The 11253-nt window shown below is 37.5% G+C and overlaps 1 long non-coding RNA gene across 1 annotated transcript; it reads right to left on the bottom strand.

Annotated features, from left to right (window-relative positions):
- Positions 1–3633: 3633 nt before the first annotated feature.
- LOC116549694 lies at positions 3634–8104 on the bottom strand. Its single transcript, XR_004268009.1, has 2 exons — positions 6731–8104; positions 3634–6412 (listed from the first exon to the last, which is right to left on the bottom strand). It is a non-coding gene; the product is annotated as an uncharacterized LOC116549694 (long non-coding RNA).
- Positions 8105–11253: the final 3149 nt, after the last annotated feature.

Genomic DNA, 11253 nt, shown 5'->3' with positions numbered 1-11253 from the left:
TTGGAAGGGCTGGGCTCTACGTGTCTTGTAGAGTGCTATATTTTATGTGTATATGTTGATATACATACATATTACACATATATTACATGCATATGTTAAGATCTTTACATATACAAGCCAATTTATCTTTACAACCTATTTTACAGAAGAGTGAACAACACTGAAAGATTAACAACTTGCCCAGTATCAAGAAGTTGGTAAGTTGTTTTGCTAGGTTTGCCTAAGGCCCCACGTATAACTTTCATAAAATTCATCTTTTAAAAAAATAAATTCTATGAAAAGAAGATAATTAACCAATAAATGAAGAGAATATAATTAGTACATTTTATATAGAAATGACCATTCTTGATATTTTCTTATTCACCTAGTATTACATAAAAATTTTCCATTGCTTATTTTTCAAACAAACACTTCATACATTTTATAATGAAAGTTTTAGCCACTGGTTTACCTAGCTATTCAGAAAGTTTACCCTATAAGGATTTGCCTTAATGCATTTTACGCTATGATTTACACAGAATTATATACAATCTTTCCTTATTATATTTGTCATTTAGTCTACTTTCTCTATGCACTTTGTAATTACAAGGTGTCAAAATATTTAGTCAATTCGCTAGAAATTTAGAACAAAAACAGTCAACGGTCACTCGGCTTCACTTAACCATATAGCCTCCTAAACTGATTGGACTGACAAAATGTAGAAAAAAATGAGTTTTCAGACACTGTATTTAATAATAAGATATTTAGAAACAAAATATGTGTGCAAATGTAAATGACTGGTTTTGGAATAAAAGGCATACTATTCAATACAAGCCGACATCTTAGATTACAGGTAACTTTTGAAAACTGAAACTAGAAAAATCAAAATTTAAAAATAACCAACTATAGCAAGCTATTTAAAATTTTTGAAATAGATAAAATGGCAATAAAAGAGGGACTTTAAAAAACTTTATTAAATCTAGTCCTTAGATTTTTTTTCTCTTTTGACAGTCTCACTCTGTTGTCCAGGTTGGTGTGCAGTGACACGATCCCGGCTCACTGCAACCTCCATCTCTTGGGCTCAAGAGATTCTACTGCCTCAGCCTCCCCAGTAGCTACAATACAGGCAGGTGCCACCATGCCCAGCTAATTTTTGTATTTTTAGTAGAGATGGGGTTTTGTCATGTTGCCAGGCTAGTCTCGAACTCTTGACCTCAAGTGATTGCCTACTTTAACCTCCCAAAATGCTGGAATTAAAGGCATGAGCCACTGGACCTGGTCTTAGATCTTTATTTCTAATACCATTCTCAAATTAAAGGAACCAAAGAGTCCTTGAAGAAATGGCTGATTCCAGGACTGGGTCAAGGAATGTACACGATGAGCCTAAAGCATCGTGTAGTGCTAGAAGGTAAGAAAGTCCTTAAAACCACACATGCTTATAATGGTAAGGGTATGACAAAGGAACATAGGAGCCAAATGAAAGAGCTAATGGCCAAAGCTGGAACAATTTGAACAATAAAATAAAGTAGTATAGAATTGTAACCCAAATGTAAAATAAATATCTATGAGCCCATAGTGACTAAATGATTGAATAAATAAATAACTAATTGGAGGAGAAGAAGAAACACATTTGTCATGCAGAAGAATTACAAATAATTTATGAAAATAGGCAGGGTACAGTGGCTCACGCCTGTAATCCCAGTACATTGGGAGGCCCAGGTGGCTTATCGCTTGAGGCCTGGAGTTTGAGAGTAGCCTGGCCAACATGGCAAAAATCTGTCTCTACTTAAAATACAAAAATTACCAGGGCATGGTGGTGCACACCTGTAGTCCCAGCTACCTGGGAGGCTGAGGTGGGAGAATCACCTCAGCCCAGCAAGTGGAGGCTGCAGTGAGCCATGATAGCACCACTGCACTTCATCCCGGGTAACAGAGTGAGACCCTGTCTCAAAAATAAATTATAAATATACTCAACCCAAAAGTGATGAAGCATAGCTCTCCACTCCTTAAGTGTGGGCCTTGTGTAGTGTTCCCCTTCCAAAGGGCACTGTGTAGAAACAGGGATAAATAGTAGTTTTATAATGAAGACTGACAAACACTACCTCAGCCTGGTGATCAGGGTTACGTCAACAGTGATAATTAATGTGTACAAAATGTACCTTTGATATGACGTCATGAAAACGGCACTTGACTTCTGTGGTCTCCTTCCCTAAAACCCATAACCCGTTCTACAATGGACCTCACCAGTACTCCTCAAAACTGTCAAGGTCATCAAAAGTAAGAAAAGTCTGAAAAACTGTCACAGCAAAGGGGAGCCTAAGGAGACATGACTACAAATGCAACCGAACATCCTAGATGGGATCCTGGACCAGAAAAAATACATTAGGTAAGAACTAAAGACATCTGAATAAAGTATGGATTTTAGTTCATAATAACATATCAATATTTGTTTGTTAATTTTAACAAATGTGCCATACTACTTTAAGGTATTAATAATAAGGAAAACTGGATGTAAATTCTCTGTATGATCTTCACATATTTTTCTGTAAATCTAAAACTATTCTAAAACGCTAAGTTCCTTTTTAAAAAAGAAACTATAAGTGGATATGATATTGCATAGCATATTTCTAGATCCAACTACTAGTATTCAGGAAACACATAGGACTGAAAACATACTATACTATACCATGGGATACACTCAGTAAAATCTAGGCTGTAGAAAAGGCCACAGGACAATGACCCAGTTTCTTCAACAAATAAATTGCAAGAGGGAAAAAAAAAAGGTGAAGATTAAAATAGAATGAAGGGGCATGTTAACTGATCACAATTTGGTTGCTGATTGGGCCTTATTTCGTTACTGATTGAAACAAACTGCAAAAAAATGATAAAATTACAAAACAATTGGAAATCTGGATACACACCGAATATTTAATGATATTAAGCAATTATTGTTAATTTTATTTGGGGTGTGATGATGCTATTGTGATTAATTTTTGAAGAATCCTATCTTTTTTAAAGATATATATTAAAATACTTAAGAATTAAGTTATAGATATCAGATGTTTGTTCCAAAATAACAGGGCGTAGAAGAGGGATGGGTGGGAGTACAGATGAAGCAAGACTGGCTATGAGTTGCTAATTGTTGAAACTGGGTTAGGTGTACGGGGATTCATGATACTACTCCATATGCCTATTCACAGGTTTAAAATTTTCCATAATAAAAAATTAAATAAGATAAACGTACAGAGTGCAAATAATGACCTAATAAACCTTACTGTATAGTACTCTACCTGTAAATAGTAAAGTGTTTTCCACCTACACATCACTAATTTTCAAAATAGCAGTTTGAAGATAGAAAGTGACATTTAAGCTGCATGTACAGGAAGGCAAAAATCTACTGGTTGATTTGATTAATTCAGACAAAGAGCTAGTCAATTTAGAAGAGGGAAAAAAAAAACTCAAACTGTTCATTTTGCTGAGTTCACTGAATAGTACTTTGTATAGTAACATTTACATAATAAGTGATTAATATTTGCTGGTCAATAGATTACTGAATTTAATATTTGTCTGGCACCTTAATGAAGACATGATTTGACTGTCAACAAAAACTACAAAAGAACTCAGAAACAAAGTAAAAGTCACAAGGTCCAGCTCTAGGTAAAACTGCGAAGGCAATATTTATTTTCCAAATATTTATGTGCAATGAACATCACTGTAAACACACATAACCTAAGTTGATGATAAGCACCATAGCATGAAACTATAATTAAATTAAGTTTTGATAAAATTCTATCAAAAGTTAGAACAATATAGATCTGTGCTGAAGTGGTATTTCAATTATTTACATACTATTTTTTAAAGCCTAACATAAGGACCTTAATGTATACAACTCTCTAAAATTTACAAAGCACTTTCATGTTGCAGTATATCATGTTACTACATTTTGGAAATCAGACAAAAATTGGTAATATTATCTGTGTTTATCAGGTAGAAACCAGGCTCTGGGAGGCCTCTTAGTGTTCCCATTGCCAGAAGCATAGAAATGGAGACTGAAACCCAGGTGTTCTGGCATCAAGTCCAGTGCACTTAGCTATCTCTCAGGAGGAAATTCATAATATATTCTTACTGCTTCTACTTGGGTTATAGTGGAAAGAAGGTTGACATGAATAAACATCTTTAGGAACACAACCTTCTCTTTTGCCAATCTCTAGTATTTAAATCATGTCCATAAACTAGTGCTTCCTCTCAATGACTGTATATTATTAATAGTCAATATTCTGGGCAAGGTAATGCTCCATTAGTATCACATCCTGTTTGTTCAGTGATGAACAGCTGAGATCCAGAAATTAAGCTCTTTGAGAATGCTAAATATTCTTCTCAACATTATCAAATCCTTTGATGTCGAAAAAATGAATATGCATTAAAGTATACTAAATATTGTATAATAACTTTGCAATGCCAATTAATATGAAGTTCATCATTCTGGTCCATTATTTGGCAAATGGCCTTATTCTTCCACAGTGTCTTTCTCCAGGAGGACTTCTATTCCTCCTCAGTAGATTTAGTTTATTTATTTATCACACTTTCACTCCTGCTTGAATCCATTTCCAGCCTATTTTATGTGCAAAAAAGCCCATTCATAATAGTTTAAGTGACTGTTTTTCTCACCACATTAATAACTATTTCTAAAGTATTTTAAACAATGTTTTGGAATCAGTCCATCACTTGCTTTTGCAGAGACTATATCTTTTTCTAACTTCCCCCAAATGACTTGCCTTTGTTTTTAATTAAGGGCTCTTCTTACGGTTTCTTCCTGAGTATCCCCTTCGGAGCTAGACAGATACTTGTTTTGCACAGCAGTCTGTCCAGCCAATAATAAAAACATGGGCATGCATTATAACAAAGTTTAAGTGGATTTAATCAGAATGCAGTTTAACAGTTCAAATACGTCCACATTTCAAAGACCATAGAAGAACTTAACATTATATGCTCAGTTTCAGCAATATGAACAAACAAAATTGTTAAACTGTATCAACAGAAAATAAGAGTACTTCCAAAATAATTTCCCTGATTCGCTACAAACAGTTTGATCATACTGGAGAATGTGACTCATAGGATTGTCAAAGAGTATTGTGCCACTTTACCTCACGCAGAATAATCAGACTAAGAGAACCTAAAATGTCACTTCACAAACACAAGTTGAGGAAATGGAAAGAGATAAACTGGGCTGAAAAAAGAATGCCTGTTGGATCACGGCAGAGTGGGTGATTCATTGCCCTGCTTCACCAAGTGTATTACCATAGAAGTAGTAGCTCGAAGCAACACAGATTTATTAACTTACAGTTCTGTAGGTCAGAAGTTCAGCAAGAATCTTACGAGACAAAAATCAATGTGTCGGCAGGGCTCTGTTTTTTCTGGAGGCCAGCTCAGCAGGTCCAATCTCACTGACTCTTCTGTCATCTCTGGCCACAGTCAGGACAGGGACTCTGTTTTCAGGGATTTGCAGTATTAGATTAAACCCACCTGGATATTGCAGGATAATTTCCCCATCTCAAAGTCCATAACCCGAATCACATTTAGAGAGTAACTTTGCCATGTAAGGAACATAGTCACAGGTTCTGGGGATTAGGGTGTGGATTACTTTGTGAACCATTATCCTGCCTACCACACCAAGTAAAGAGAAGAATGATAGAGACTTGGGGTGCAGGCTCTTTCTGGCCTCCATCTTTCAACGTTTCCTCATGTCTTATCCTACGGACTGGATCTGGACCTAACAGGAATGAGCCTCACCACATTTTAACCCTCTTTACTGTTTACTGTCAGCTCATCTGGCTTTAAAACCACATCATCCATAATTTACTCCATTATTCTCAACAATAATATCTAGAAGTCTGGAAAATATATGAAATAAGTTATTTTTTATGTTAGCTGAAAAAATAAGCATTAATTCTTAGGAAAAATCTTGCATCTACACATCAGCCATCCTCTGGAGCCAAGGGCAGGTGGCATATATTTTTTCCAAAATTAAACATACTCATTACAATACTATCACAAAGCAGGTCATCATATATTTAACAATAGCAGCCAATTTGGATTCTTTAGATAAATAAAATTTGAATAGATAGGTTTCTTCAGAGAAGGACTTCCAGTGATTCCTACCTTCCTTGCAGTTTTTAAGTGAACTAGGTGACCTCAAGAGGCCAGAAGATTATCTTATCATGTTCTCAGGTCCAAACAAATAACTGATTCTCTATTTATTTAAAAAAATACAGTATCTTATTTTAAAAGAACAGTACTAATTCAAGTTTTGAAGTTAAGTATATATATTTTACCAAAATTTTATTAATGAATAAAGTTAGGTTGTTCTTACATCACTTAAAGTAAAAGCAAAATCAAATTTACCTTGAAGCTAATTAAATTTAAGCTTCAAACCCTCCAATTTTTTTTTTTTTTTTTTTTTTTTGAGACGGAGTTTCGCTCTTGTTACCCAGGTTGGAGTGCAATGGCCCGATCTCGGCTCACCGCAACCTCCGCCTCCTGGGTTCAGGCAATTCTCCTGCCTCAGCCTCCTGAGCAGCTGGGATTACAGGCATGCGCCACCATGCCCAGCTAATTTTTTGTAGTTTTAGTAGAGACAGGGTTTCACCGTGTTGACCAGGATGGTCTCGATCTTTTGACCTCGTGATCCACCCGCCTCGGCCTCCCAAAGTGCTGGGATTACAGGCGTGAGCCACTGCGCCCGGCCCCAAACCCTCTAATTTTTATTAGCACTATTTGACGATATTTTTCTAAAGATGATCATAAAGATTGCATAGGTTTCAGGCTCTGTAAAATTGGGTCCACCTACCACTAGCGGAAGGAGTTTTCTTTCTGAATTACGTGTTTAACAATCATAATATTTTCTTAAAAAATGTATAACTGGCCATATTATTTTAATGTTTTCTATCTCTCAGGTGTGATAAACTTGATTGTTCACAGTTCTTTATTCCTCTCTACCTTTGTCATGTTTTCCTGTGGTGCAATCAATTTCCTCGCCAACTGACTTTGGAATTTCTTTGCCAATGGAATGTGAGTGGATGAGAAGTATGCTATGTCCCAGCAGAAAAATGCAATGCCCTTGTAGGGAGTGGCTCTGCCCCCTCAGCCCTCTGCCCTTCTTAGTATTACATGCTCCAAATAGCGGCTACTGCTTTAACCTGGTTCCCAGATTAAGAAGACATAGAGCCTAGCCACGGTTGGCACAAACCCAAACAACCTACTCCCCTCCTATAATGTGAGCAATAAATACATGTGTTTGCACTGAGATTTGGTTATTATTTGTTACTGCAGCAAAAGCCAGGGTGATTGCCATTCTACTTACTTTTTCATTTCACCATAAGATGTCTATCTTTCTGTCTGTCTGTCTATTATTTATCTTTCCAAACTAGTATTTTCCTGGGTTTGCAGTATGCATATTATGCTCTTTGATTGCCTCTAACTAGCATACTTATTAATGGTTGCCAAGGACTGAGTCATTAAGCGCATACCCTTCTCTTCCCTGGAGACAGTCCATTGTAAGCATTTTTTTTAAAGTAAATTGGCAGGTATACATGAAGAAGGAAGCTTACATCACTGGGGACTTTCGATCTCAAGCCTGTACTACACACTCACCATTTTCTGAAAATGCAAAATCTATCTCTGTCTTTTTCTTGAAGTTTTAAAATAAAATAAGTGAGGGGATTTTTTTCTGCCTAATTATTTTTAATTATGCCCCTATAGGATTAGTGGAAATTTCCCCCACTTGTTTATCTGAAAACACGTTATGTGAAGTGAGGCTATGTCCCCTGATGAGCACTATTTACATTTTAAAGTATATAAACATGAATCTCTTCTGCCGAGCCTCTCCAATGTGGCCAAATTAATGTCATTTCAATTTTTGCATTTCTACTAAATTTCCCCAATCAGTGATAACAGATGTTATTTTTGCATGTGAGTTTATTAAATATATTATTTCCTTAAACACACAAGTTATCAAAAAATCTATCCCTTCCCTGAAAGGTGCTGTGATTCTCAACTTTCAACTTATGGCCAGGCACAGTGGCTCACACCTGCTATCCCAGCACTTTGGGAGGCCAGGCGGGTGGCTCACCTGAGGTCAGGAGTTAAAAGGCCAGCCTGGCCAACATGGTGAAACCCCTATTTCTACTAAAAATGCAAAAAATTAGCTGGGCATACTGGCACATGCCTGTAGTCCCAGCTAGTGGGGAGGCTGAGGCAGGAGAATTGCTTGAACCCAGGAGGCGAGGTTGCAGTGAACCAAGATTGCTCCATTGCACTCCAGCCTGGGCAATAAGAGCAAAGCTCTGTCTCAAAGAAAAAAAACAAAAAACAAAAACCTATGAACCCTTCTGACTATAAGAGATGTATGACCCTTGAGACATCATAACACAGGTGTAGAAAACCCCATTCTTGGTAAGACAAGCTATCCTTGAAAAACAGCAAGATATTCTCTTATTTTACAATGACTTTGATGAGTCTGACTGAATGTGCATCCCCTGGTTCTGTTTCCAATATTCCTACATCTGAATTGTAAATAAAGCTTTATTTAAAAAAGCTTTTTTAGAAGTAACCAATTGCAGTTATATAAAACCTTAATGCTATTTAAAACAACTTAAATTTAAGCAAAGAAAAAGAGCAAAACAATAAGTTGATATTAAATAAATTAGGTTTAAAAATAATCCAGGATGTGGAGAATGCCAGAATATGTTTTTGCCTCTTTTTGGTGTGAGTTCAATTTATCCTGACAGTAAGATAAAAATGTCCAAAACAGGGGAAGAAGGCTTTCAAGTGCTATCATACTATAAATTGTAGTAGCTAATCAGCATATGTTGAGACAATACACTGTACCAAGCTAAAGAAATGTGCTTTTTTTCAGGGGATAAGAAAATGGAAAAAGACACTTTGGAACATTGCATGGATATCTAAACTTAGGTTAGGTTGATATTTATTTGGATTTAACTGTAAAGAGAACTCATTTAATTGCTTGACTGTATTATTTCTTATATTAATCTGAATGCTTCTTTAGCAAATAAGACTTTTACTTCTTTTAGGTTGTGACTAGTGGAGTGCATAAGGTCACCTGTGAAGCTGAAGCTGACTTTGTCTTGGTGGGAACAGTGGCATATGCCCAACCAGGCACAGGAGGCTTCGGCCAAGTACTTCTTTCTAAATTTTCATTTCTTCACCTATAAACAGAGAGGATAATGTCTCCATCACGAGATTGCTGGAGAATTTAACAAAATTCTGGAAGTAAATTGTAGTGTACTGAATGATTAGCCAATAGCCCTCAACATTGAGGCAAGACCCTGTACCAACAAAAAGATTAAGACTTACTGAAGGCTCAGATGATTATTAGCATTTTTAAGTAATAAAGTAGTTTTTAATTAAAGCACGTAAATTGTTGTTTTTAGACAAAACGCTATTGCACACTTAATAAGCTATAGGACAAACATAACTTTTTTATGTACTGAGAAACAAAATTTGTGTGACTGGCTTTAATGCAATATTTGCTTTATTGTAGTCTGGAGCTACATATGCAATATTTCTGAGGTATGCCTGTACCATGAAATTTACCTGTTTAAGTGTACAATTCCATTGTTTTTATATATTTGCAGAGTTGTGTATATATATAAATAATCACAAACTAATTTTCATCATCCAGAAGAGAAGCCTCATACCTATTAAGAGTCATTCCCAGATGATCCAAGATGGCCGAATAGGAACAGCTCCAGAGTGCAGTTCCCAGCAAGAACAACGCAAAGGGTGAGTACTCACTGCATTTCCAAACAAGTTTTCACTGCCCACAGACCAGGAGATTCCCAGGCCAAAAAGTGCCACAAGTTTTCAGCAGGGCTGGTGCCATAGGTTGGCACACAGAAACTCACACAAATCTGGGTGGGCATTTCAACTGAATGCCTGGGAGAAAGAGCCACCCATTCAACTGAAAGGGATGGGGCTGAGACAGGGAGCCAGGAGATCTGGCTCGGTGGGTACCACCCCTACAAAACAAGCAATCTGAAACACTCTGGATTGAGAGTTTCACAGCAAGCACAGCTGGACCTGGAGGGTTCAGCTCAGTTGGGGGAAGGGTGTCTGCTGCTACTGAGGCAGTTCACACAGCAGCTGGGGAGAGCCTGAGGCAGCTCAGCAACACCTCTGCTGGCAGACTGTGACTAGACTACTCCATGAAGGGCAGGGCATCTATGAAAAAAGGCAGCAGCATGACAGGAACTTATAAATAAAGCTGATCTTCCTGGGTCAGAGCACCTGGGAACAGAGGCAGTGATGAGTTCAACTGTAGGAGACTCAAAGGTACCTGCCCAGCAGCTAGGCTCAGAGCAACGGAGCTCCCAGCACAGCTCTTGAGCTCCTTTAAGGGACAGACTGTCTCCTGAAGCAGCCCCCTGACCACGATATACACAAAGAGACACCTCATAAAGGAGAGCTCAGGCTGACATCTGGTGGGTACCCTTCTGGCACGACGATAACAGAAGAAGAAACCAGCAGTGACCCTTACTATTCTGCAGCCTCTGTGGGTGATCGCCAGGCAAGCAGGGTCTGGAGTGGACCTACAGTTGTCCTGCAGCAGAAGGGACTGACTGTTAGAAGGAAAACTAAGAAGCAGGAAGAAATAGCTTCAACATCAACAAAAAGGATGTCCACTCAGAGACCCTATCCGAAAGTCACCAACTACAAAGACTACAGGTAGATAAAGCCACTAAGATTGGAAAAAAACAAGTGCAAAAAGGATGAAAACACCAAAAACCAGAACACCTCTCCTCCTCCAAGGGATCACAGCTCCTCACCAGCAAGGGATCAAACATGCATGGAGAATGAATCTGATGAATTGACAGAAACAGGCTTCAGAAGGTGGGTAATAACAAACTTCTCAGAGCTAAAAGAACATGTGCTAACCCAATGCAAAGAAACTAAGAACCTAGAAAAAAGGTTAGATGAGATGCTAACTAGAATAAACAGCTTAGAGAAGAATATAAACAACTTGATGGAGCTGAAAAACACAGCACGAGAATTTCATGAAGCATACACAAGTTTGTATAGCTGAATCAATCAGGCAGAAGAAAGGGTATCAGAGACTGAAGATCAACTCAATGAAATAAAACGAGAAGACAAGAATAGACAAAAAAGAGTGAAAAGAAATGAACAAAGCCTCCAAGAAATATGGGATTATGTGAAAAGACCTAATCTATGTTTGATAGGTGTACCTGAATGTGACGG

This window comes from Sapajus apella, unplaced genomic scaffold, assembly GCF_009761245.1.
Source record: "Sapajus apella isolate SASKATOON/1434 unplaced genomic scaffold, GSC_monkey_1.0 scaffold6, whole genome shotgun sequence".
In the NCBI taxonomy this organism is placed as follows: Eukaryota; Metazoa; Chordata; class Mammalia; order Primates; family Cebidae; genus Sapajus; species Sapajus apella.
This window is presented reverse-complemented; position numbering and strand designations above follow the sequence as displayed.